The sequence below is a fragment of the Spinacia oleracea genome, chromosome 4 (genome assembly GCF_020520425.1).
Source record: "Spinacia oleracea cultivar Varoflay chromosome 4, BTI_SOV_V1, whole genome shotgun sequence".
In the NCBI taxonomy this organism is placed as follows: Eukaryota; Viridiplantae; Streptophyta; class Magnoliopsida; order Caryophyllales; family Amaranthaceae; genus Spinacia; species Spinacia oleracea.
The window spans coordinates 137,890,439-137,915,725 of NC_079490.1; the positions used below are offsets into that span (position 1 = coordinate 137,890,439).

Below are 25,287 nucleotides of genomic sequence, written 5' to 3' on the forward strand. Positions count from 1 at the left end.
TAATCTGACTGATCATCAATAATGAATCACAACGTACCTCGAGTCGGCGGATACTCATGTCGAGTGCTAGTGATAATCCCATGATCAAGGCTTCGTATTCCACCTCATTGTTGGTAGCTTTGAACTCGCAATAGACAGGATGTACTATGGTGTCCCCTTTTGGCGACTTTAGAACAATGCCTAGGCCTGTCCCCCGTATGTTGGAGGATTCGTCAGTATGCAGAGTCCATGTCAATGAGAGTCCATCATCGGTTAGTATGTTGATTTCATGGTCGACTTCGTGTTGGAGGCTTGGGCTGAAGTCAGCCACAAAATCTGCTAGAGCTTGCGACTTGATGACTGTGCGAGGTTCGTACCTAATATCATGACAACCTAATTGTATTGCCCATTTGGACATCCTGCCAGAAAACTCGGGTTTCCTCATGATTGACTTCATGGGATAGTTAGTTCTAACAGTTATAGGATGACTTTCGAAGTAAGGGGGTAATTTAATGGAAGCAACAACTAATGCAAGGACAAGTTTTTCAAGATGGGAGTACCTCGTTTCGGCGCTAAGGAGAGACTTACTGATGTAGTAAACAGGTAGCTGTCTGCCGTCTTCTTCTCGTACTAGTACTGCACTGATGGTCGACTCTATGACTGCGAGATATATTTGTAGTCCTTCATTGGTTTTTGGCTTGGACAGTAGCGGAGGGTTCGACAGGTACTGCTTGAGTGGTTGTAGTGCAGCTTCATGTCAATCGGTCCAACTGAACTTCTCTTTCTTCCTGAGGATCTCGTAGAATAATTTGCACTTGTCGGACGACCTGGAGATAAAGCGGTTGAGAGCAGCCACTCTGCCTGCTAACTTTTGTACGTCCTTTTGATTTCGAGGTAATTGTAGATTGATGATCGCATGGATCTGGTCAGGACTAGCTTCGATGCCTCTTTGAGTAACCATGTAGCCTAAGAACTTCCCAGAGGAGACTCCGAATGAACACTTGGTGGGGTTGAGCTTCATGTTGTGTTCTCGTAGTACGTCGAAGGCTTGTTGGAGATGTGAGATGTGATCTGAGGCTTTCTTAGATTTTACCAACATGTCGTCGATGTAGACTTCCATCGTGTCGCCTAACTGTTTTCTGAACATTTTGTTAACTAGGCGTTGGTAGGTGGCACCAGCGTTTCTTAATCCGAATGGCATGACTTTGTAACAATAAGTTCCTCGCTCCGTGATGAAGGCGGTTTTCTCCTGATCTTCCGGGTGCATTATAATCTGGTTATACCCACTGAATGCATCCATAAATGTGAGCATTTCATGCCCTGCAGTAGCATCAACCATGGCGTCGATGTGGGGTAAGGGAAAGGAATCCTTGCGGCATACCTTGTTGATGTCGGTGAAGTCTATGCAGACACGCCATTTCCCGTTCTTCTTTCTGACTACGACGACATTGGCCAACCAATCTGGGTATTTGACTTCTCTGATTTTTCCGGTATCCAATAGTTGCTGAACTTCGTCGTTGATGATTTGGTTGCGCTCTGGAGTGAACTTCCGTCGTTTCTGTTTAACGGGCTTGTGATGTGGGTCAACACTCAGTTTCTGAGTGATGACGTCTGGGCTAATTCCTGGCATATCTTCATGGGACCATGCGAAGCAATCTGCGTTAGCTTTGAGAAATGTGATGAGTTCCGACCTGATGTCGTTGGGCACGTCGCATCCAATAAAAACGACTTGTTCTGGTTTCGCAGGATCTAAGATGACTTCGTCAAGCTGCTCGGACTTGGGCTCTTTGTAGCCTGCAGGGTCGGAACTGGACTGTAGTTGCTATAATGAGGATTTATTGGTGGCTGAGGGCTTTAGAGCTGCCTTGTAACATTCCTTAGATTCTTGCTGATCTCCTTTGATTTCCTGAACCCCCCCATCGAGTTGGGAATTTGATGGTTGGATGGTATGTCGAGGGGATGGCCTTCATATCGTGGATCCAGGGCCTGCCAAAGATAATGTTGTAAGATGAAGGGCAATCAATAACACAGAATTTTACCCGTTGGTTGATTCCTTGAGCGTAAACAGGTAAGGTGACTTCTCCGAAGGTGGTCTTTGCGTCGCCGCTAAATCCTATCAGCACGGTGGATTTTTTGACGACATCTGTATCCGGGTTGAGCCCCATCTCCTTGAGGGCGTCGAGCATCATCACATTAGTTGAGCTGTGGTTGTCGACTAGGACTCGCTTGATCATGCAGTTTCCGACAGGAATGGATATTACCAAGCCATCGTGATGTTTGTCCGAGATGTCCCCTGCATCAGATTCATCAAAAGATATAAGGGTTAAATGCTTCTCGGCTATGGATCGGGCCTGTCTGTCTATCTCATTCTCTTGAGCATGCCTCTTTGTTGCAAAATAAGTCAAACCACAAATGTCAGAACCTCGAGCAATAAAATTTACAGTTTTAGTATGAGGAGGAGGTGGAGGAGGTCGAGATGGAGAGTTAGAGTTGTCTTTGTTGACGACGCCACGGGCTTTGTCTGACATGACGTCTTTGAGGTATTCGTTCTTCAACAGGTAGGCTACTTCTCTCCTTAATGCAACGCAGTCGTTGGTGGTGTGACCGATGTCGGCATGGAAATCACACCATTTTGAGGGATCCTTCTTTGATTCGGGTTTGCTGGAATTCAGTGGCCACTGTACCGCTTTCCCCATCTTCGAGAGGTGGTTCATCAGACCTACAGTGTCAACACAAAAAGAATATTCGTTAATTCTTGGAGGCAGGTCCGGGCTATTCTTCCAGTCGGAGTCGTCGTCATCTTCCACCACTGCTACATGTTGAGGTCGAGAATAAGGGGCAGGATGATCACTGTTTCTCTTGGGGTAGGGCAATCGTCTTTCCGTCTTGGTGTAGTCATTAGCTCCTTTCCGGGAATAGAGAGTTTCTTCCAACCTGACTTGGGCCATTGCTTTGGCTTGAGCGTCCTCAAATGTCTTGCAGGGGTATTTGATCAGATCCCTCCAAAGATCGGTTTCGCCGAACAATCTTTGTCTGAATGCTTCGATTGCTGTCGCGACGTCACATTCAGGTACAGTTACCTTCTCCTTGATGAACCGAGCTATGTAGTCCTCCAGAGGTTCGTCAGGACGTTGGACCACACGGTACAGGTCGCTCGTCTACTTCTCCAAGCACTTGCTGCTAGTGAACTGCTGATTAAACATGTTGTCGAGATGAGCGAAAGAGATGATGCATCCGTTTGGCAGGCTGGTTAACTAGTTCAAGGCGGGTCCAATCAATGTCGAACTGAACCCTTTGCAAAGGCTAGCTTCCCTCATATGCTTGGGAACTGGGATAGTCATCATTCGCTGTTTGTAGGTCAAGATATGCTCCCTTGGATCGGTTGTTCCGTCATACATGGGCATATTGGGTGGGCTGAATCGCTTCGGGATGTCGATTGCATCGATGGGGTCGGAATATGGTGAGTCGGCATAACTGTCTAGGCTGGCTTCTTTGAATGGTGTTGGTACTCCTGGGATTTTGTTTATCATGGTCATAATTTGTTGGAGTTGATGATTAGTGTTTTCACAGATGCTGTTGAGCACTGGGACAAGGGGACTGAATGTTTCGAGGAGGCTGGCTTGGAGGTGTTGGTAATAAGTGTTTTGCGGGTATATGCTGTGAGGTTGGTGGGGAGTGAACTGCGGCACCACTTGATGTATGTAAGGGGGCGTCCCTTGGGTAGCATGGGTACCTACAACATAAGGGAAAGGAGTTACGAAACCGTGACTAACTGGAACGACTGACCTGTTAAGAGGAGTGTATGGATAATAGTTTCGAGAAGAGTCTGGGCGCATTAGGGTGTTCGGGAACACTGCTTGTGGCGCTTGACTGGCTAAAGGGACCGCCATCAACTAGGGGAGTGCTCCTGGTGCTGAAGTGACTAGGTTGACGACAGGCTGAAGGACTTGCTGAGAGAAGAGTTAATCCCATGGCATTTGAGTCGCCGGTGTCGGTCCTTGTGCCGGGACTGTGAAGGGTAGGGGCATCGACATAGTTACCATTGGGGGCGGTAACGGACGAGATGCCGGATTGAAGGCGGGAGCCGACATCATGGTGGATGTCGTCATGCCGACCTGAGCTGGGGCGACCCGGGCAGCTGTGGTGGCGACGGCGGCCACCGATGTACTAGCAGAAGATGGTTGAGTTGGAGGTGGGAGAAGCCAACTCGGGTTAGAGCGGGGCTGATTTGGCAGTGGGTCGAACTCGCGGATCTGTCCGAGGATTGGACCTCCTGGCTCGCCAAAGGGTACATGAAGGGGATGGTCCGGAGCACCGTCGAGATCTAAACGGCGATTCAGACCGGAGGTGTCTCGTCGATATTGGAACCTTGACCTGGTGGCGATGGAGGCGGTGGATCTGACCTGGGAGTGCAGCGCTTCGTTTTCCTTTTGGAGGATGTTGATGCGCTGCTCAATGGCCTCAAAGCGACGAGTGATATTGTCGGATGAGCTAGCATTTCCGGCCATGGTGATTGGAATGGTATTATCAAGCTTCTTTTGATTGTCAGCCCCACGGTGGGCGCCAAATTGTTTTGGGAAAATTCTACTCAGGGACGAACTTGCCTTGATAGTGGTGCTGACAATCGATTGAGCAATATAGTTTAGAGTAACGAGAGCAAGTTGTAAGGGCATGGAATGAGAGTATTGTTATTGCTTAGCATTCGTATATACAAACTGAAATATTTGAGCCATTTTATAGGCTCCCATAATAAGAATGTAACGTATGTGCTTAAGTACACATAATTGAATAATAAATGCGTAATGAAGGTTGGCTCCAACAACGGTTTGTAACCGTTACATTGATCCCAGCCGTTGAGGGCGAGTCTGAAAGGTGCTACCATACGCCTTGCTGGCAGCCACGTAGGCTTTACTTGCCACATACGACCACGTCACCAAGAGGGTATTTGCCCCCCTAACAGACGTCTTCAGCTCGTCAACCTCAGCAGCCAGCACCTCCTTCTCGGCATTCAACGCAGCAATCTCAGCAACCCCCCTTACCTGCTCTGCCTCAAGCGTCTCGACCTTAGCCGTCCCCTCCTTGGCCACGCCACCAAGTCGACCGACCTCCTGCTTAGCTTTTTTCATGTCATTCTTCATTTTTACTAACTGGTCTTCTAATGTTATGACATGATGACGAGTAGCCAAAGCAGATTGCAGGGCCTATGTGGACAAGAAAAAAGAAGAAGAAAAAAGAAGGCCTTTCAGTCACCATACGACGACATAAAGGCGGCATATGTTAATAAAAGCTAAAAACACTGAAGCAAGACATACCTTCCAAGCATCCGAGACGCTCTCAACAGTTGCAGCAACTGGGGACAGCGCCTCTTGACGCTCTCGGCTGGGCTGTATCCACAAGCGGTCAAGCTCTGGCCAAAGCTGGTACTCAGGAGCATCTACCGACCCGAAGTTGTCAGGGAACTCAACAGTGAGCTTCCTCTTCCGAGTTGGAGGCGGCAGCTTGAATTCAGCAGGCAGTGACACTCCCGTCTCCCCAGTCACAGTAGCATCGTTCGAAGCCTTTGGCGGCCTCCAAGGTGACACCATAGTGACGGGCTTAGGCCGAGACACACTCCGCAGAAGGGGCCTTGCTAGAGCGTGTCGACGGACCAATTCCTACACAGCATCAGGGACGACTCAGTCTAGTCAAAACAATTGTAATATATTTTTTTATAAAGGGCAACGAACCCAAGTTGTAAACTAACCCTAACCCATTTTTACTTGTTTATGTCGACATGTTTGCAGGTTCGGAGGTTTCCTCTTCTTGAGAAAGTTCTTCGCGTTCGAACCTTATGCCACTAAAATCCCTTTCCTTTAAAGGAACCCCCAGAAATACAACAGTCTTTTCCACCACCTCAGCGCCGACTCCAACAGTGTCGAATGATGCCCCTAGAAAAACAAACAAGTGAGACAAAGTCAAATCAACAAGCCCAAAAACACAAAAACAAACAAAAGTATACCTCCAGCCATCCATTCCCCAGTCAAGAAATCGGAGTCTGGCCTTAGACTAGCCAACTCCACAAAGAAGAACCGGCCCATCCACCCGCCGTCGTTCGACTTATCTGAACCCAGGATCGCCTCTCTGTCATCCTTGACATGCAGCAAATACCGACCAGCCCCGTAATTTTGGACTTTGTAGGTATAGACCAAGTCCTCAACCCGGAACTCCTTGTCCAGTTAACCGGCCAGATGGTCAACCAGATGCATCACTCGCCAGACCTGCGGCATCAGTTGCGCCAGCGACACCATTAGGGTTTTCAGAACCCCTCGTACCAGTGGAGTGAAGGGATAGGTGTACCCTATCTTGAAGGGGTACTCATAGAAGCACACCCAACCGTCCGATACCCAATCGCCCCGTTCATCGGGCTGCGGCAAGCGAATCACCGCCGACAACGGGAAACCACATTCATCCCTGAGCGCCGCCACATCTTGCTTCCACTAGTAGAAAAAACCCTTATTGCAGCGGGCTTTTAGACCCCTGTTGCAGCGTACATCGTATGCTGCAACTGGGGGGCCTGCAACAAGTTTGAACTTGTTGCAGCGTACAATGTTCGCTGCTAAAAGGGGTTTTTTGCAGCGTACATATGTATGTACGCTGCAACAAGTGCCAAAAAATTGGCAAAAATTTGGACTTGTTGCAGCGTACATATATATGTACGCTGCAAAAGACTCAACTTTTTGCAGCATACATTTATTTGTACGCTGCAACAAGTCTGGAATTTTGCGAATTTTTTTTCCCTTGTTGCAGCGTACAATATATATGTACGCTGCAACAAAACACTTTTGGCGGGAAAATTCTAATTTTGTTTAGGGATACCTAGAGTGCCTTGCACCAAATATAGAAACCTGTCAAAACAATAATAGAATAACGCAACCTGTATAACAAATATAAAAACAACAACTGGAGTTTTGTATACTATATATCCCAAAACCAAAGTGCACATATTACATTTAAATATATGTTCCAATTTCAACATAAACATACATTTTAATATAAAATTTATTCTATAACAACTAAACCAACTCGATCAAGCGCGCTAAAGCCAATAATAAATACTTGCTGGTAAAAAACTTAGCCCATTGCTCACGAACCACATCAAATTCCTCGCATAAGGCGCAATCCTCGGAGTGTAGACCTTTACAAAAACAGAAATTTAAATTAAACATTAGATTAAATACAAATTAAATATCACATTTTAACATTCAAGAAACTAATGACAATGTCCTAATAGTCTAAAATGAACCCTTAGGTTCTTTAGTTCAAAGTTGGGAGCGAAAATGTCATTTTAGCCTAAATATGACCTATAACGACCCAATGACCCTATAGGTGCATAAATAGATTGGAACGAGTCTTAGATCGTTAAAATTATGCATATTAAACATGTAATAAGTTTTAAATGAGTCCTTAGGTTCTTTATTTTAAAGTTGGGAGCGAAAATGCCTTATTTTAGCCTAGATATGACCTATAACGATCAAACAAGCATTAAATGGGTATAAGTAGATTAGAATAAGTCCTAGAAACTCAAAACTAAGCTTATTAATCATATAATAATTTAAAAATGAGTCCTTAGGTTCTTAAGTTCAAAGTTGGGAGCGAAAATGTCATTTTAGCCTAAATATGACCTAAAACGACACAATGAGCCTTAAATGGGCATAAATGGATTGGAATAAGTCCTAGAAAGTTAAAACTAGAATATAAAACATTTAGTAGGTTTAAAATGAGTCCTTAGGTTCTTTAGTTCATAGTTGGGAGCGACCTAATGAGCCTTAAAGGTGCATAAATAGATTGGAACGAGTCTTATAAAGTTAAAATTATGCATATTAAACATGTATTAAGTTTAAAATGAGTGCTTAGGTTCTTTATTTTAAAGTTAGGAGCGAAAATGCCTCATTTTAGCCTAAATATGACCTATAACTATCAAACAAGCATTAAATGTGCATAAACAGATTAGAATAAGTCTTAGAAACTTAAAACTAAGCATATTAATCATATAATAAGTTTAAAATGAGTCATTAGGTTCTTAAGTTCAAAGTTGGGAGCGAAAATGGCACTTTAGCCTAAATATGACCTATAACGACACAATGAGCCTTAAATATGCATAAATGGATTGGAATGAGTTCTAGAAAGTCAAAACTAAGCATATAAAACATTTAGTAAGTTTAAAATGAGTCCTTAGGTTCTTTAGTTCATAGTTTGGAGCGAAAATGTTATTTTAGCCTAAATATGTCCTATAACGACCAAACAAGCCTTAAATGTGTATAAGTAGTTAGAATAAGTCTTAGAAACTTAAAACTAAGCATATTAATCATGTAATAAGTTTAAAATGAGTCCTTAGGTTCTTTAGTTCAAAGTTAGGAGCGCAAATGCCTCATTTTAGCCTAAATATGACCTATAACGATAAAACAAACATTAAATGTGCATAAATAGATTAGAATAAGTCTTAGAAACTTAAACTAAGCATATTTATCATATAATAAGTTTAAAATGAGTCATTAGGTTCTTAAGTTCAAAGTTGGGAGCGAAAATGTCATTTTAGCCTAAATATGACCTATAACGACACAATGAGCCTTAAATGTGCATAAATGGATTGGAATAAGTACTAGAAAGTTAAAAATAAGCATATAAAACATTTAGTAAGTTTAAAATGAGTCCTTAGGTTCTTTGGTTCATAGTTGGGAGCGAAAATGTCATTTTAGCCTAAATATGTCCTATAACGACCAAACAAGCCTTAAATGTGTATAAGTAGTTAGAATAAGTCTTAGAAACTTAAAACTAAGCATATTAAACATGTAATAAGTTTAAAATAAGTCCTTAGGTTCTTTATTTTAAAGTTGGGAGCGAAAATGCCTTATTTTATCCAAAATATGACCTACAACGATAAAACAAGTATTAAATGTGCATAAATAGATTAGAATAAGTCTTAGAAACTTAAAACTAAGCATATTTATCATATAATAAGTTTAAAATGAGCTATTAGGTTCTTAAGTTCAAAGTTGGGAGCGAAAATGTCATTTTAGCCTGGGGTTGGATAATTTTAAACACATACTAATTCCAAAATATGCTACATTTTGTCAAGAAATGATCAAAAATAGTTTTAACGATCCCACGGCACCTCTCGGACACTCCTGCAAACTTGGAAATAGCTTTAAGAAACTCAAATGAAATGGCATCGACAATAGCCTGTTAGAAACCATCAGAAGCCACACAGTTAAATTTATTGTGAGAGTTTTTGTAATTAAAAGGGAAGGGAAGAGAGGCTGGAAAAAAACATCTTGAGATTTATTAAGTAGATTGGTGGGAGAGTGGAGAACCTCTCGAATGTTCTCAGAGCTGTAGTTGTAAACTTACACTCTATCTATCAAAGTTACAATCTTTCCTCTATCATTGTGTTGTGTTTTGCTGTGAGTTGCGTAGCAGGTACAGCAGGTACAGCAGCAGCAGTGGGTGTATTGCACTAGACGGTGCCCTAACCCGAAACATCTAGGGCATGGCTACTCAATCCACCCCCTAATGTAGTTGCCATAGATGATGCATAACCCCAACACTTCTAACAATGTTTCACTTCTCACACATGAAGCTAGTTGTAATTTATAAAATGGTTGTTTTCTTTAGCACCATTGACCAAACCCATCAAAATCCAAAAAACAAACCCACAACAAAATTGGGTGCTTCAATCTTCAAAACTACACAAAACCCTATTCACACAAATTCACAAACAACCCTAAAATCCCCAAACTAGAGAGAATATAGTGAGATAAATACCTGATCAAGAGAAGGGTTTCAAAGGAAAGAGTGAATATGAGAGAGAACAACGATTGAATTGTTCTGGGTTTCTTTATCGTCAAAATCTGAAACAGCAACATCAGAAATTGAGCTGAGAAACTCAACAATCCCAGAAATTACTTATTCCGATTGACGAAAATCACCAGCTTCAACTGCCTGCAACAAAAACTCAGTAAAGTGTACATAGTAAACATTGTTAAAAGAGTTTTATTCAGCCATTTGCATAAATTTGATCATAAATTTTAGAAGTTTGAAAGAAATGCGGGAGGGGACCTTGGAGCAGGAGACGAGGGATTGTTGAAGACGAAGAATGAAGGGTTGCGGAGTTTGCTCCACTGCTGCTGACATTGTTGAAGTTGTGTGGAAAAGAGGTTCCAGTATGCTGGTTTTAGCGCGATTTTGTTGCTCCTGGGTCTGGGTGGAGCAAAGAGGGATGAGTAACTAAGATATAAAAATAACAAGAAACAATTGCAAAAAAAAACATTTTCCATACCTTCTGCATCTCTGAAGCTTAAGCTCTCGCAATCTGAATACAGCAGACTCCAGCTGCTTAAGTGTATCAGTAATTATGCTATGTGATTCTTCAGACTACGACAAACTTGGATGAAGTTCTCTAACAGTTTCCTTAAAGTACAGAACACAATGAGCTCAAATCCTTCAAGTGTACGATGAACAGGTTTAGATGATCACTCTGCAAGTTCAAAGATTAAATTAATGAAAGTTTCAGAAAGAAAGGTTTCCTGATAGATAAATAACCTTAACTGAAGTTCTGATTCCTAAGAAAAGGGATGAAAGTTCTGATTCCCCAATAGACAGCTCTGACAGATATTTCAGTTCAATGTTTGTGCTTGGATTGGCATGAAACCTCTTCATGATCCAAGTCTGTATCTCCTTGAAGAGATATGGAGTCCGATTTTCCACCTTCCCATTGAAGAAGAACACAGTGTTTGTTTCTCAATTGAATGAATATTTTTCCAGGAAAACCAACCTTGAAAGGAACAAACAATTATTGTATCAATAAATGGAATTCCTAATATATATACATTTGGAGAACATTCTAATTCGTTCCAAAATTTGCTAGTGCAATCATGTCAAACATATGGGATTTCGAACATCTACTACAGCCAAACATGAAACAATTACAATGATACATCTTGAATGAGAAAACCAAACCAAAATACCAGCAGATCCCAGAGAAACTATTTATTACTGTTGGGTAACCAATTCAGATCCCAGAGAGAAAATTCAACAAAAGCAAATCAACCTAAGAAAAATCCCAGAAACATATGCAAAAAAGGGGGGAAATGCCTGAGAACCCAATAAAAACGGGAATATTCCAGCATTTTGAATATAATTTCCCTCAATATAATGAACAATATATATGACCATGGCAGAGGTGTTGATAGTGCTAAAATACTTTGTAACACAACTGCTCTAGCTTCCATACAAGAAAACTCTGAAGGGGAGAGAGTGGAAAAGCAAAGAAATTCAGAACCAAAACAAATACGGCTGATACTAATCCAGTAATCCCTACTGATTCATCAAAACTAGATACTCTAACTTGTAAGTTTTCTACCATGATCACAAACGCAAAATAACCCAAGAATAACCCCACAGCATACTGAACATACTGAGTATTCGCAGCCATTTCAATAACATACTAAGCCTACCATCTACATCTTGCTAGAGAATCCAATCCTCGACCAGATATCATGAATCTTCAGGTTGCTGCGAATCTTAAGAGCAGGAAAAGAATTTTCAGATATCAAAAGAAGATAAAATCTGAACACCAAAAACCCCTAAAAGTACCTAGACTTAGAAAATTCGTAAATTGACAGAAGGTAGGAATTTGAAACAACTAAAACCCCTAAAATTCGAATTTAAAATACCAAGACCCTAGACAATGCAGAAATTGAGAGAAGCGAATGTGAAACACCAAAAACCCTAAAAAAATCGAAAATTCTAAAAATCAAATTCAGCCCCAAATTATAGAAAAGAAAACCCTAATATACAATTAAATTCATCGAAAATTTTTAGTCACTAAGCCAATAATGGAACAACTTGTATAAATTCAAATTCTACAGAGAAAAAGAAGATGTAAAATTTGAAGAACTTACCTAGTACATATGGTGAGAGGTTGAGAGCATAACTGCAGGAAGGAGAGAGGAAATCATGAAGAAACGAAGTTCGTAGGAGGAGGAGGGACTGAGGAAGTTCGTAGGAGGAGGAGGGACTGAGGAAGTTCGTAGGAGGAGGGACTCGTCAGTGAATTTCGTAGGAGGAAAGAAAAGGATAGAGAGGAGGATAGAGAGGAAAGAAAAGAAAAACCAATATTGCAGCAAACTAATTTTTTACCCGGGCTATTGCAGGGGGCTTTTACTATGTACGCTGCAAAATGAAAGGTCTATTGCAGGGGGCTTTTACTATGTACGCTGCAACAAACTCTTTTGCAGGGGGAAATTAATTTGTACGCTGCAATAACCCTTTAAAGGGTTTGACCCGCGTTGACCTACAGGTTGTTGAAGCGTATTAATCTTTGTACGCTGCAACAAGGGGGCTGCAAAAGGGGGTTTTTCTACTAGTGTTCCCCCAAGTAGCCGGTCGGGTGTTCTTGTCCAGAATATTGGTAGGGATGAAAATCGGCCCCTCATCTAAGTCGCACTCTATCACTCTTTTTTTGTTCTTTGCGCGGGTGGATTTTGTTCCCATCCTTTGAGACATAAAGAAGTTAAAGGGAAAAGGAAGAAGATGAAAGAGGAGCAGTTACCTGAGAAGGAGAGAGAGAAGGGCGCCGGTTGCTTTTTCAGAATTGAGAAGAGAGAGAATGAGGAAGTGTGTGGAACTGGTTGATGGACGGGTGTATTTATGGACGATGTTGGGCGGTTCAGCTCTTCAAAATCATCATTGCATTAACGCCGTCAGTATTAGGGGAAACGAGAGGCTATTTCCTCCTTTTTCTCGTAATCAAGGAAAACCAATTTCTCCTTTTAAACTTCCTGGAATAAATTCAAAAGTGGTCTTGGGGAAAATTGTTAGGGGGGGGGGGGGAATACCCTCCTGGTGACGTGGTCAGATATGCCAAGTGGAACACACATGGCTGCCAGCAAGGCGTGACGGAGCATCCTTCCTACTTGCTCACAACGGCTAAGGAAGGGGCAATAGTTACAAGCCGTTCAAAAAGGCCCTAATTACCTATTTAATGTCTAATTATGTGCATTTAGTACTTAAACGTTACAAATAATCATGTAAAGCCTATAAAATGGCTTAGCTAAATCAGTTTAGATATACGAATTTCTCACCAGTAATAATACTCTAATTTCATGATTTTACGACTTACTCTCGTCACTCTTAATTATCTTGCTCAATCGATTGTTAGCACCATCCTCAAGGCAAGTTCGGATCTAAGTAGAATTTGTCCAAAACAGTGACCATGTTCAAGTAGCAATTTCAATGATTCTAAAATGCATGATTCAACCAACCTAGTGCCATGATTAGGATTTATCAAAACAATCCTTGTCTTGTATTCGAATGTATTTCTAAAGCCTACCAAAATAAGAAGTTCGTTCCCGTACCCGAATCTCACACATTCGGTTTCAAGATTCAATGCCTTGTCGAAAAAGAGAGTCAACTTTGGTCCTTCCAAACGTGACTTCATATGTTTGGTGGCGACTTCGTCAAAGTATTTGAAAGTCGTAGGGTCTTTACGTAGACTTTTACATATTGAGTTTTGATATATCTAATGTTCGAAACTGGTTAACGTTATTAGGACAACTCTAGATTTTGGCTCCCTTCGATCGGGTTGGTTGTAAAAAACCAAGTCAAAACTACGAGTTTTCCTCTTCGATAAATCGGAGTTTTATGTCTTTGATGAGTCCTAATCGGGGTTCATAAAATTCCCTAACTTGAATTTCGAAATCCAAAACTACAACATATACAATTTTACGAAAAGAAAAGTACAATGTACGATACAAAAAAAACAAAAAATCCTGCAAGATTCATGTCAAGAACATAACACATCCACTCCGGAATTTGAAAATGCTAGTTAAAAACTTGTGTTATCAGAATCTCGCGCCTTTCATTGAACCAAAGATTATGTAAAAAGATAGACAATGTGGTGGATTTATACACATCATTGTTTCCCTGCCAGAAGCATTTAAAGTAATGTTACACTCTACTGAATATAGTTATTCACTAGTTAAATGTTAGATTTATTGTCATAACATTAGAGACTTGGAATGTTTCTGGTGAAGCTGTGGAGGTGATGTCCTAGTTCTCCTAGTATTGCTTCCTAACGTGAGGGGCGGATCCTAAAACATACAGACTTTGTACTCCGTATTAGTTTTTAGAGGGTGCTTTATAGGAGCTATGTTTATGGTCACTCTGTTAACTTTCATATGAGAGTCAAAAGTTGCAGTTCTCTTCTTTCTTGCAGGTTTCCCCGGTCACCATTTACTGCTTAAATGCCACGAATCTCAAGTACAACTTTACTAAGAGTCCTTATCACTACTCTTTACATCACTCTATTAACTTTCAAATGAGAGTCAAAAGTTGCAGTTCTCTTCTTTCTTACACCTTTCCTCACTCACAATTTACTGCTAAAATGCCAAGAATCTTAGGTAAACAAGTGAAACTATACTAGTAGTCCTTATCACTACTCTTTACATCACATGTTTATTAATTTGTACAACAAAAACATTTTTTTTTAAGAATGACAAAATTTTACCCAAAACTGCTGGAAGGTTGGGCTACATATGACCTATACCGTCCCAAATGAGCCTTAGATGTGCATAAATAACATGAAATGAATCTTGGAAAACTCTAACTAAGCATATGAAACATAAAAAATGTTCAGAATTTGGACTTAGGTTCATTTGTTGATATTTGGGATCGAAAATGCCATTTTGGGGCATGTATGACCTATATCAACCCAAAATAGCCGTTTTCGCTCCCAACTCTCAACTAATGAATCAAAATAGGAATTCTTAATCCTTTAAATGTTTAATACGCTTAGTATTAGGTTTCCAATTATCATTCTCATCTGCTTTAGTCAATTTAGCACATTTAAGGCTCGTTTGATTCTTACATGTCACATTTTGACTAAAATAGTTGTTTGCGCTACCAACTCTCAACTAATGAACCAAAATAGGAATTATTAACCGATAACATGTTTAAAATACTTAGTATTAGGTTTCCGAACCTCATTATCATCTACTTTGGTTAATTTATGCACATTTAAGGCTCGTTTGATCATTATATGTCATATTTTGACTAAAATAACCGTTTTCGCTCCCAACTCTCAACTAATGAATCAAAATAGGAATTCTAAACCCTGTGCATGTTTAATACAATTAGTATTAGGTCTCCAATCCTCCTTCTCATCTAGTTTGGTAAATTATTTTATGCACATCTAAAGCTCGTTTGGGTCGTTATAGGTCAAATGTAGCCTAAAATGGCATTTTCGCTCCCAACTTTCACAAATTGAACCTAAGGACTCATTATTAACCATTTACATGTTTAATATTATTAGTTTAAGGTTTATATTATTCATATATGACTATATATGAACATCGAAAGCTCGTTTAAGGGGTTATAAGACATATGTAGCCTAAAATGACATTTTCGCTCCCAACTTTCACAAAACGAACATATGTAAACGTATTTAGACTACAACAACTTTTTCGCTCCTACTTCTCATCTAATATTATATTTAAATTAATTTAATTTATTAGTTTGCATGTTGTTCTTTTAAAGGTTTTCAATACTCCAAAGGAGAGGCCCTTTACCAAAGAGGAGATGCATGAAATTCGAGACGAGTGGGCTACTTACTTCACCGATTGTGAAATACCCTTGATGTAAATAGAAAAACCTAGTAGTTATCCATGACTCTAAACTAACTTTGTTATTTATTGATTTAATTACATCTGAATTGATGTGGAAATATATTTGTAACTTGAAATTTATCTAGTTGTTGAGGAATGTCAAGGTGATGTTTGGTGAAAGAGTCTGCTATCAATTAATATGTATTGCACAGGCTTGAAAATTATATTGCAGATTTAAAAAAGAAGAAGTAAATAAGCACAAAGGTTTTTAAAGCTAAAAAGTGGCTCTTATTTAAAATAAGCGCCACCTTTGTGAAGCTCAAAGGTGGCCCTTCTTTTAAACAAGCGCCACTTTTGAGCTTCACAAAGGTGACGCCTGTTGTAATAAGTGTCACCTTTGTGAATCAAATATGGCGCTTAAAATAGGGGTATAGGTGGTGCATTACAAGTGCATCACATGGCCTGCTCACATTTGACCAATTCACAAAACCTTTAATGTTTTTTTTACTAGTGCAAATATACTCCATATTAATCAAATAATTTATTTATTTTCCTTTTAATAAATTTATTATGCCACATTTTGATATTTTCACAAAGAAATTATATTTAATTTAAACATTTTAGCAAAAATTCAATAAAAAAAAAAACCATGCAAATGGTAATAAAATTTTCATCCTACATTTATTTTTATGGTACTTTTTCTCAGAGTAACTTGGCAAATAATTGTTTCTACATAACATAATTTATTTTCTTATATATTTTCGCACGCTGTAGACACCTACTTTTGTCCCCATTCCCGAAAGAGAATGTTCGATGATGAGAACATAAATCTCCACTTGGCAACGCATCTCCTATAAAATAACGGATCTCAATCACCCTTTCATTTCACCCAAAGCTGCTATTTATAGAAACCTGCTAAGAATAGTAACTGCCGTAAAAGGTAGTTGTTAAAAGTGGCAAAGTCATAAAAGATAGAAACCTGTCAGAATTAGATGTTGCATTCCAACATAAATCCTAAAAGAGATAGAATTTGCATTCCTGGTATAATTCGAAAATAAGAGTTACGTATTAATTAAATTCCTAACGAACCTAGAGTTCGTAACGGGCCCAGACGCATTCCGTCATAAGTTAATACGCACTAAAAGACTCGGATAAATCTCAAAAGCTCCGTGTTCTAAGAGTCCAAATCTGACAAAGAACTCGGCCCAGATCCCATTTTCAACGCCTGGGCGCTGAAAGTGCCTGGGGCCGTTTTATCTCCGGATTCTTTTTGGATTCGTATCTTAAAATCTATCTTTCCACACACTCTTTTCCTATAAATACAGCCTAAAACCGACGTGAAAATAGGACACAATTCCATAATCTGAGTATTGACTCTAGCCTTAAGCCTAAGCCTCAAGCTGCGAAATTGATCCAGCGTTCTGTTGCAATCAACCCAAAAGTCGAACAGAACGCACCCTGCCCCTTGTAGCGTGATGAATTAAGCCTAAATACTGGAACATTGCTTGGAAACCCGAGATTCGATAAATAAAAGGAGAAATAGCAAAGCCAAGTGGTTAGTTTTTTGAGAACCACAACGCACCTCTCAAGGGTGCGTTGTAATGTGTGTAGACACCTACTTTTGTCCCCATTCCCGAAAGGGAAGGTTCGATGATGAGAACATAAATCTCCACTTGGCAACGCATCTCCTATAAAATAACGAATCTCAATCACCCTTTTTATTTCACCCGAAACCTGCTATTTATAGAAACCTGCTATTTATGGAAACCTGCTAAAAATAGTAACTGCCGTAATGGGTAGTTGTTAAAAGTGGCAAGTCATAAAAGATAGAAACCTGTCAGAATTAGGTGTTGCACTCCAACATAAATCCTAAATGAGATAGAAATTGCAAGAGGAATCCTATTCCTAATATGATTCAAAAATAAGAGTTACGTATTAATTAAAATCCTAACGAACCTAGAGTTCGTAACGGGCCCAGACGCATTCCGTCATAAAGTTAATACGCACTAAAGGACTCGGATAAGTCTCAAACACTCCGGATTCTAAGATTCCAAATCTGACAAAAAACTCGGCCCAAACATCATTTTCAACGCCCAGCCCTGAGCGCTGAAATTGCCTGGATCCTATTTTCAACGCCCAGAGCTGGGCGCCGAAATCTTTGACGCCCAGCCCTGGGCGCTGAAAATACTTGGGTACGTGTTTTCTCCTAATTCTTCTTGGATTAGAGCTCTACAATTCTATCTTTCCACGAACTCTTCCCTATAAATATAGACCAAATTCGACGTGAAACAACACACAATTCATATTCTGAGTATTGACTCCAACCCCTAAGCCTAAGCCTCACGCTGCGAAATTGATCCTGCGTTCTGTCGCAATCGATCCAAAATCGAACAGAACATATCCTGTCCTTTAACTTGAGATTCGTTAAATAAAAGGAGAAATAGCAAAGTCAAAGTGGTTAGTTTTCCGAGAACCGTGACGCACCTCTCAAGGGTGCGTCGTAATGTGTCCCTTCGCATGATTTAATTACTTTCCTCGCCCTTTTATAAACTGTTAAACTAATTAAATCTGATTGTTCTACCACGCCTAATAAAGATAATATTTTGGGAAATTGGATTATCATGCTAGGTCCCTTAAAACAATCTAAATCAGATAATCGCGATCGATCTAGTATTATATGTTGCATATTGTTAAAATCGACCCAGATTAGTTTAATAGTTAACGCATGTCCCTTCAATTATTTATGCTGAGCTAGTAAGGATATCCTGCCTCTGGAGTTATCGATGAGCGAGTACTCATCTCGGTAGTTACAGTCCCCCGAACCCTCAATCTCTACCTTGCGGGTGTATGTTGAGAGATCCCCACACCAGGGATCTCAGAGGAACCTATGGCCGTCGTGGTCAAACATTATTGCACTCCCTTTATGTCACGATAACCGGGTTTTGTCAGTTTTTCTCATTGTCATTAAAAACTGAATGGCGACTCCTATATACTAGTCAATTGCGTGTAAACTCACAGGAAATCCAATTACACTTGATTTGACAAAAAGAAACGTCACACCCACGAGGGACGAGGTCACGCATTAGCCTCGTGCTTTTTCGACCCCCTCACAGTGGCGACTCCACTGGGGATAGTGAAGGAAATACTCGTGCTTGTAGGTAATCAAAATAGCCGAAGGGTGAAACGATCTTACCCCGCGTTTATTTCCCCATCAAGTAGGGACTACCTGAAAATCAGCATATTAATGTGAACGGGCAGAACCGCATAACGAATCTTGGCTCCCTTGGGATGTTTCATCTCGGGAGTTGGGACTAAGGATACCCATCGCCAACAGGGGGGTGCATACGCTTCGAATGTTGTCCACTCGGCACTTTCGCTAGTAGTACACCCGTCCCAAACCCAATCGCTCGCCCATTAGGTCCCTCTCATTGGTGCATGCCCCCTTGGCTTACATCGTGATTGGCCTCTTGGGCGAAATTCGTCTGTTGAAGGCACTACCTCGACCGGGGCATGTGTTGGATCTGCGATAGAAGCGGTACCAAGCCAGTGCAAATACTACCCATAGAAGCCTATCATAAACTACATGACATATTATTATTTTGCCTCATGATGTAATGTTAGTTATGTGTAGCGAATTATGTGATTGTGTGTGACAAATAATGCTAGAAAACCAACGACCTTAAAAATTGCCCAAACATTCATAAACCAATTGGCCAAAGAGTTATATCAAGATACGTGTTCCGCAACCCCGAACGATCGCCACAAAAATAAGCGACGCTCAGGAGGGCCCGTAGCGAATCCCACAACGCTGCACAACGCGTAAAGGACGTTATTAGGCAAGCACGCAAAAATAAGTCGCATATACAAAAATTATACGCGAACAGAATACGAGTACCAGTCAGGGACGCATTTTCAGCGCCCAAGGCTAGGCGCCAAACATTCTCACGCCCACCGATGGGCGCTGAAGTTGTTGCCTGGCCTTTTGGTCAGGCACAGCAGCATCGGTGCCCGCGCATAAAAAATACGTAGCAGTAAAAGAGAATTCGTGAAAATTGCTGCAAGGGCGTACGAAAAGGCACTCAATTCTAAGAACGACTTATAAAATAAACAACTCTTTGTGTCGTCATTAGGCCTCCTATGACGACAACGTTCGGCACCAAAACCGAGCATGCTAATTAAATAACCTTGAATGTCACATGGGCAAAGTACTCAAAAAATAATGTTCAAATAGAGTCTTCAAGGAAAAATAATGTTCGAATAAAAAATAAATAAATCCGAGTCAAGACTAGGCTATGCCAAAGTACAATCTAAATCCTAAGTCTTAGTTGTCTTATCCATAGAATCGGTCCTAATGCTTGGTGTCGTTCTGCAAGTTAAAAGGCTAAACCATATTGAGTCTCTTCCTAACATTTAAATCAATAAGCACCCATATGTAATTGTCATCCCTTGCTAAGAATCTAAGGCCTCAATACTCTCTCTCACCAATAAAAAGAATATATTATAGTATTTGCAAAATGGAAACAGTCACATTCTGAAAATCATTCCTCCATAGTCGCACAACCCCCAAAGTGAACCTAAGGTGTCAATACCATTAGCAAAAAATTAATGGCCTCAAGGCTTATGATCACATTGGGTCACGACTATCATAGTCCTCTCGAGCCACTCGCTCCTTTAAATACTCCTGAGCACGGACTAAAAGATTTTCCATGAATGCAACATGACCAACCATAAAAATACCCAGATCGGCATACCATAAGGCTACCATTGGGATAAAGCAATACACACTAAGAGAGAAGCCGCACTAATGATTCTAGTCTTGCAAAAATAAAAATTCGATCTCCCCAATTAACTGTTGGAAATTCTCATTGGGAAACACAAAGGAAAAAAGGGTGAGTGAAAATTCAACAGTCCCACATTGCAAAAACTCTTCATATTCCTCTTGTTTATTAATTGGGGAATGAGTGTAACTCTTGTTTAAGAAAGTGTGAGAATGGTATGGGTGGACACATCACACACACGCGCGCGCGCACCGGGCCGGGCGTGGGCCGTGGGCCTTGGGCCTTGGTACTTGGTACTTGGTACTTTGGCTCTTGGGAATGCGGTTCGCGGGCGTGGGGTGGGTTTTGTGGGTCAACCCTGTCCTTTTTGGTAACTGGACCGGTTTGCGCAAGTCACTGTTACGGGAATCTGTATTGATTACGTAACCGTTGGATTAAATGCCATTAATTACGTCCGTTACTATGATCAATGTTTTTGACCGTTTTCTGGCTGTTGCAACATTCATTCCCTCAGCCGTTTTTGTCTGTTGCAATGCTTTCCTTCTAATTATTTAAATCAGAGTTTCAGTTCCCTTCTCACAGAAAAATCATACACACAAAATACGAAAACACATTCTTACTCTCACACAAAAATTGCTCTCGGTTTTGGGCATACGTTCTGACTCCATCCGGCTTTGTGAGTGCACACAACGTCCGAGTTGCGCTAATCCTGGAGGGCGACCGCATTCTGTTCTACTGCACCGGGAGGTAGCGCGGAATCGTCTTTTAGGATAGTGGGTGTCCACGACGCAACAATTGTTCTTCGTTCAGTTCGTCGAATCAGATAAGTTTGTTCTAATTTTCGCTTTAATCGCAACAATCTAAAAGACGATTATTATGGCTTTGACTTCCAAATTCATGATTCCTGATATGTCTAAGTTAGAACCTCTTGATGGCAAGAATTATAAACGTTGGGCTGTTAGGATGCGATTCTATTTAGAACAAATTGAGATTGCTTATGTGCTTGATGATGTTGTCGAACCTGATGATGAAACTGAATTGCATGCTTTTGAGTTGAAATTTGCTAAAGATGATAGGACATGTAAGGGCATGTTGCTGCATCATATGTCGAATACTTTGCTTGATATCTATATGGGGTTTAATCATGCTAGGGATATTTGGGATGCATTAGAAAAGAAATATGGAACTGATGATGCTGGTACTAAGCGTTATTGTGTCAGTAAGTGGTTAGCTTTTCAAGTCCAAGATGATAAACCAATTATTGATCAGATTCATGCTTATGAAAATATTTGCATTGCTATGGCTGCCGAGGGTTTGAGTATTTGTGATATTACCCTTGCTATAGTTTTAATTGAGAAACTCCCACCCTCTTGGAAAGATTTTCGTAATCAGTTAATGCATAAGAAAAAGGACCTTACCTTAGAGGAGCTTGTAGGTCACCTGAAAATTGAGGAGGAAAATCGTATTAAGGATAAGGGTCAATCTGTGTTTTCCGGGTCTGCTAAGGCTAACCTTGTAGAACCTAAGCCTCATGCATATTCTGAAAAGTTTAAGGGATAGGGAAGTCCTTTCAAGCCTCAAGGGAAACCAATGAAGTATAAGTTCAAGGGCAAGTGTTTTGAATGTGGGAAAACTGGTCACAAGTCTGTAGATTGCAGATCCAAGAAGAAGTCGGATCAGAACCAAGCCAACCTTGCTGAAGCTAATGAAGTTTCTAATCCTAACCATTTTGTTGCTGTTGTTTCAGAAGCTAACTTGACAGGTAATGTTGCTGAATGGATCGTTGATACTGGAGCAACGAGACATATCTGCACCAACAAAGACATGTTCACTACCTACGAAAAAACTGATGGTGAAAATGTCTTCATGGGTAATTCAGCTTCTGCAACTGTTCAAGGCAAAGGGAAGATCGTTCTCACTCTTACCTCTGGAAAACTTATTACTCTTACCAATGTGTTGCATGTTCCAGAAATGCGTAGGAACCTGATTTCTGGTAGCTTGCTAATTAAGGCTGGATTGAAGCTTTCATTTGATTCTGATAGGCTTGTTATTACTCATAATGGGGAGTTTGTGGGAAAGGGTTTCTGTAATGGGGGTTTATTTACTCTTGATGTCAAACTTGAAATTATGAATAAGAATGCTAGTACTTCTTCTGTTTATATTGCTGAGTCTATTGATTTATGGCATGCAAGGTTGGGTCATCTTAACATTGCTTCAATTAAAAGGCTTAAACAACTTAACTTGATCCCCAGTTTTTCTAAAACTGATTTTGCAAAATGTGAAGTATGTGTTGAGGCCAAGTTTGCAAAGAAGCCATTTAAATCAATAGATAGACAAACTAAAGTACTAGAGCTTGTTCATAGTGACTTGGGGGATTTTAAAAATTATGAGAGCAGGGTGGTAAAAGGTATTATATTACTTTTGTTGATGACTGCTCAAGATTCACCATGGTTTATCTTCTCAGGTCAAAAGATGAGGCTGAGGAAATGTTCCTCAAATACAAGGCCGAAGTGGAGAACCAACTTGATAGGAAGATCAAGAGACTTAGGAGTGATAGGGGTGGTGAATATGACCCTAACACTCTTAAGGCATTTTGTGAGCAGAATGGGATCATTCATGAGACAACGGCTCCCTACACACCCGAGCAGAACGGGATTGCTGAAAGGAAGAACAGAACATTGAAGAACATGATGAATTCTATGCTTATTAGTTCTGGGTTTTCTGATAACATGTGGGGGGAAGCTATATTATCTGCTTGTCATGTTTTAAACAGGGTACCTCACAAGAAGCTAGACAAGACTCCATACGAAATATGGAAGGGTCGTGCACCTAACCTAAGTTATTTGAAAGTGTGGGGGTGTCTAGCAAAGGTGGCTATACCCAGCTTCAAAAGGGACAAGATTGGTCCTAAAACGGTTGATTGTATTTTTATTGGTTATGCTTACCAAAGTGCTGCATATCGTTTTCTTGTTAAAGGTGCTAACAATTCTTATGCAGGTGGTAACATCATTGAGGCAAGAGATGCCGAGTTTTTTGAAACAGTATTTCCTTTGAAAATATCTTGTATCAATGATGTGCCTTCTTCTAGCACTTCTTCTAGTATGCCTGTTGTTGCTCCTCCCACCTCTGATGTGAATTCTGAATTGGAGCCAAGGAGGAGCAAGAGGGCAAGAAAGGAAACCAGTTATGGTGATGATTTTATTACTGCTTTCTTAACTGAACCTTACTTGATTGATGATGACTTTGTTTATGTCTTTATTTTGGAAGATGATCCTAGGACCTATGAAGAGGCTATGAAATCTGTTGATGCAGTGTTTTGGAAAGAGGCAATAGATAGTGAACTTCAGTCAATCCTAAGTAACAATACTTGGGAGTTGGTTGATCTGCCTAGGGGTTGCAAGCCCATTACTTGTAAATGGATCTTTAGGAAAAAATTGAAATCCACTGGATCCATTGACAAGTATAAGGCTAGAATTGTGGTAAGGGGATTCACCCAAAGGCATGGTATTGATTATTTTGATACTTATTCTCCTGTCACTAAAATTGCTACTATTAGAACTTTGATTGCTCTTGCTTGCATTCATGATCTTGTTGTGCATCAAATGGATGTTAAAACTGCATTTTTAAATGGTGATTTGGATGAGGAAATTTACATGGTTCAACCGGAAGGGTTTGTTGTTCCTGGTCAAGAGAATAAGGTTTGTAAATTAGTCAAGTCCTTGTATGGGCTTAAGCAAGCTCCAAAGCAATGGCATGACAAATTTGACAAGACTATGACAGGTAATGGGTTCCATGTAAATGAAGGTGATTCTTGTGTTTACTCTAAGCATGATTCTGATGGTTGTGTGATTATTTGTCTTTATGTGGATGATATGTTAATTTTTGGGACTAATTTGGATCGAGTAAATGAGACAAAAAGTTTTCTAAGTTCTAAGTTTGAAATGAAAGATATGGGTGAGGCAGATGTGATTTTAGGAGTGAAAATCAAGAGAACTCCAAATGGCATTTGTCTTAGCCAAGCTCACTATGTTGAAAAGTTACTTAAAAAATTTAACTCTTTTGACGTCGATCCAGTTAGGACTCCCTATGATCCAAGCATCCACTTAAGGAAAAATAATGGTGATCCTGTTAGCCAATCTGAATATGCTAAGATTATTGGTAGTGTTATGTTTCTGATGAACTACACTAGACTTGACATTGCTTATTCTGTGAGTAGATTAAGCAGGTATACTCATAACCCAAGTCATGAACATTGGGATGCTTTGAAGAGATTGCTCAGGTACCTTAAGGGTACCATGGATTGGAGTTTGCACTACTCCAAGTTTCCAGGAGTTTTGGAAGGTTATTGTGATGCTAACTGGGTTTCTGGCAATGATGAAATTAACTCTACCAGTGGTTATGTTTTCACCCTAGGGGGTGGAGCTGTGTCTTGGAAATCTTGTAAACAATCTTGTACTGCTATGTCTACTATGGAATCTGAGTTTATTGCTCTTGAATTGGCAGGTCATGAGGCAGAATGGTTGAGAAATGTGCTTGCAGATATTCCGCTGTGGGGGAAGCCAGCTCCTTCAGTTTCACTTCATTGTGATTCGCAAGCGGCTATTGCTGTGGCAAACAACCATGCCTACAATGGGAAGAAAAGGCACATTCGTTTGAGGCACAAGGCCATCAAAGAATTGTTGTCAAGTGGGGTGATATCACTAGACTATGTAAAGTCTGAAATGAACATTGCGGATCCGTTAACGAAAGGCCTATGTAGAAAACTAGTTTTGGAAACATCGGAAGGGATGGGCCTGAAACCCGTTGAATGAATTGTAAAATAATGAACTCCTACTCACAGAGTTCAAAGGACGACATTATTGTTATAATTCGGAAGCACAAAATTTTAT

The 25,287-nt window shown here is 40.4% G+C and overlaps 1 long non-coding RNA gene across 2 annotated transcripts; it reads right to left on the minus strand.

Annotated features, from left to right (window-relative positions):
- Positions 1–6,897: 6,897 nt before the first annotated feature.
- LOC130459362 (uncharacterized) lies at positions 6,898–12,061 on the minus strand. Of its 2 annotated transcripts, XR_008918724.1 has the most exons (6): positions 11,919–12,061; positions 11,472–11,537; positions 10,295–10,789; positions 10,075–10,215; positions 9,781–9,957; positions 6,898–7,153 (listed from the first exon to the last, which is right to left on the minus strand). It is a non-coding gene; the product is annotated as an uncharacterized lncRNA (long non-coding RNA). The 2 variants fall into 2 exon arrangements; XR_008918723.1 differs by lacking the exon at positions 11,472–11,537.
- Between the last annotated feature and the right edge of the window lie 13,226 nt (positions 12,062–25,287).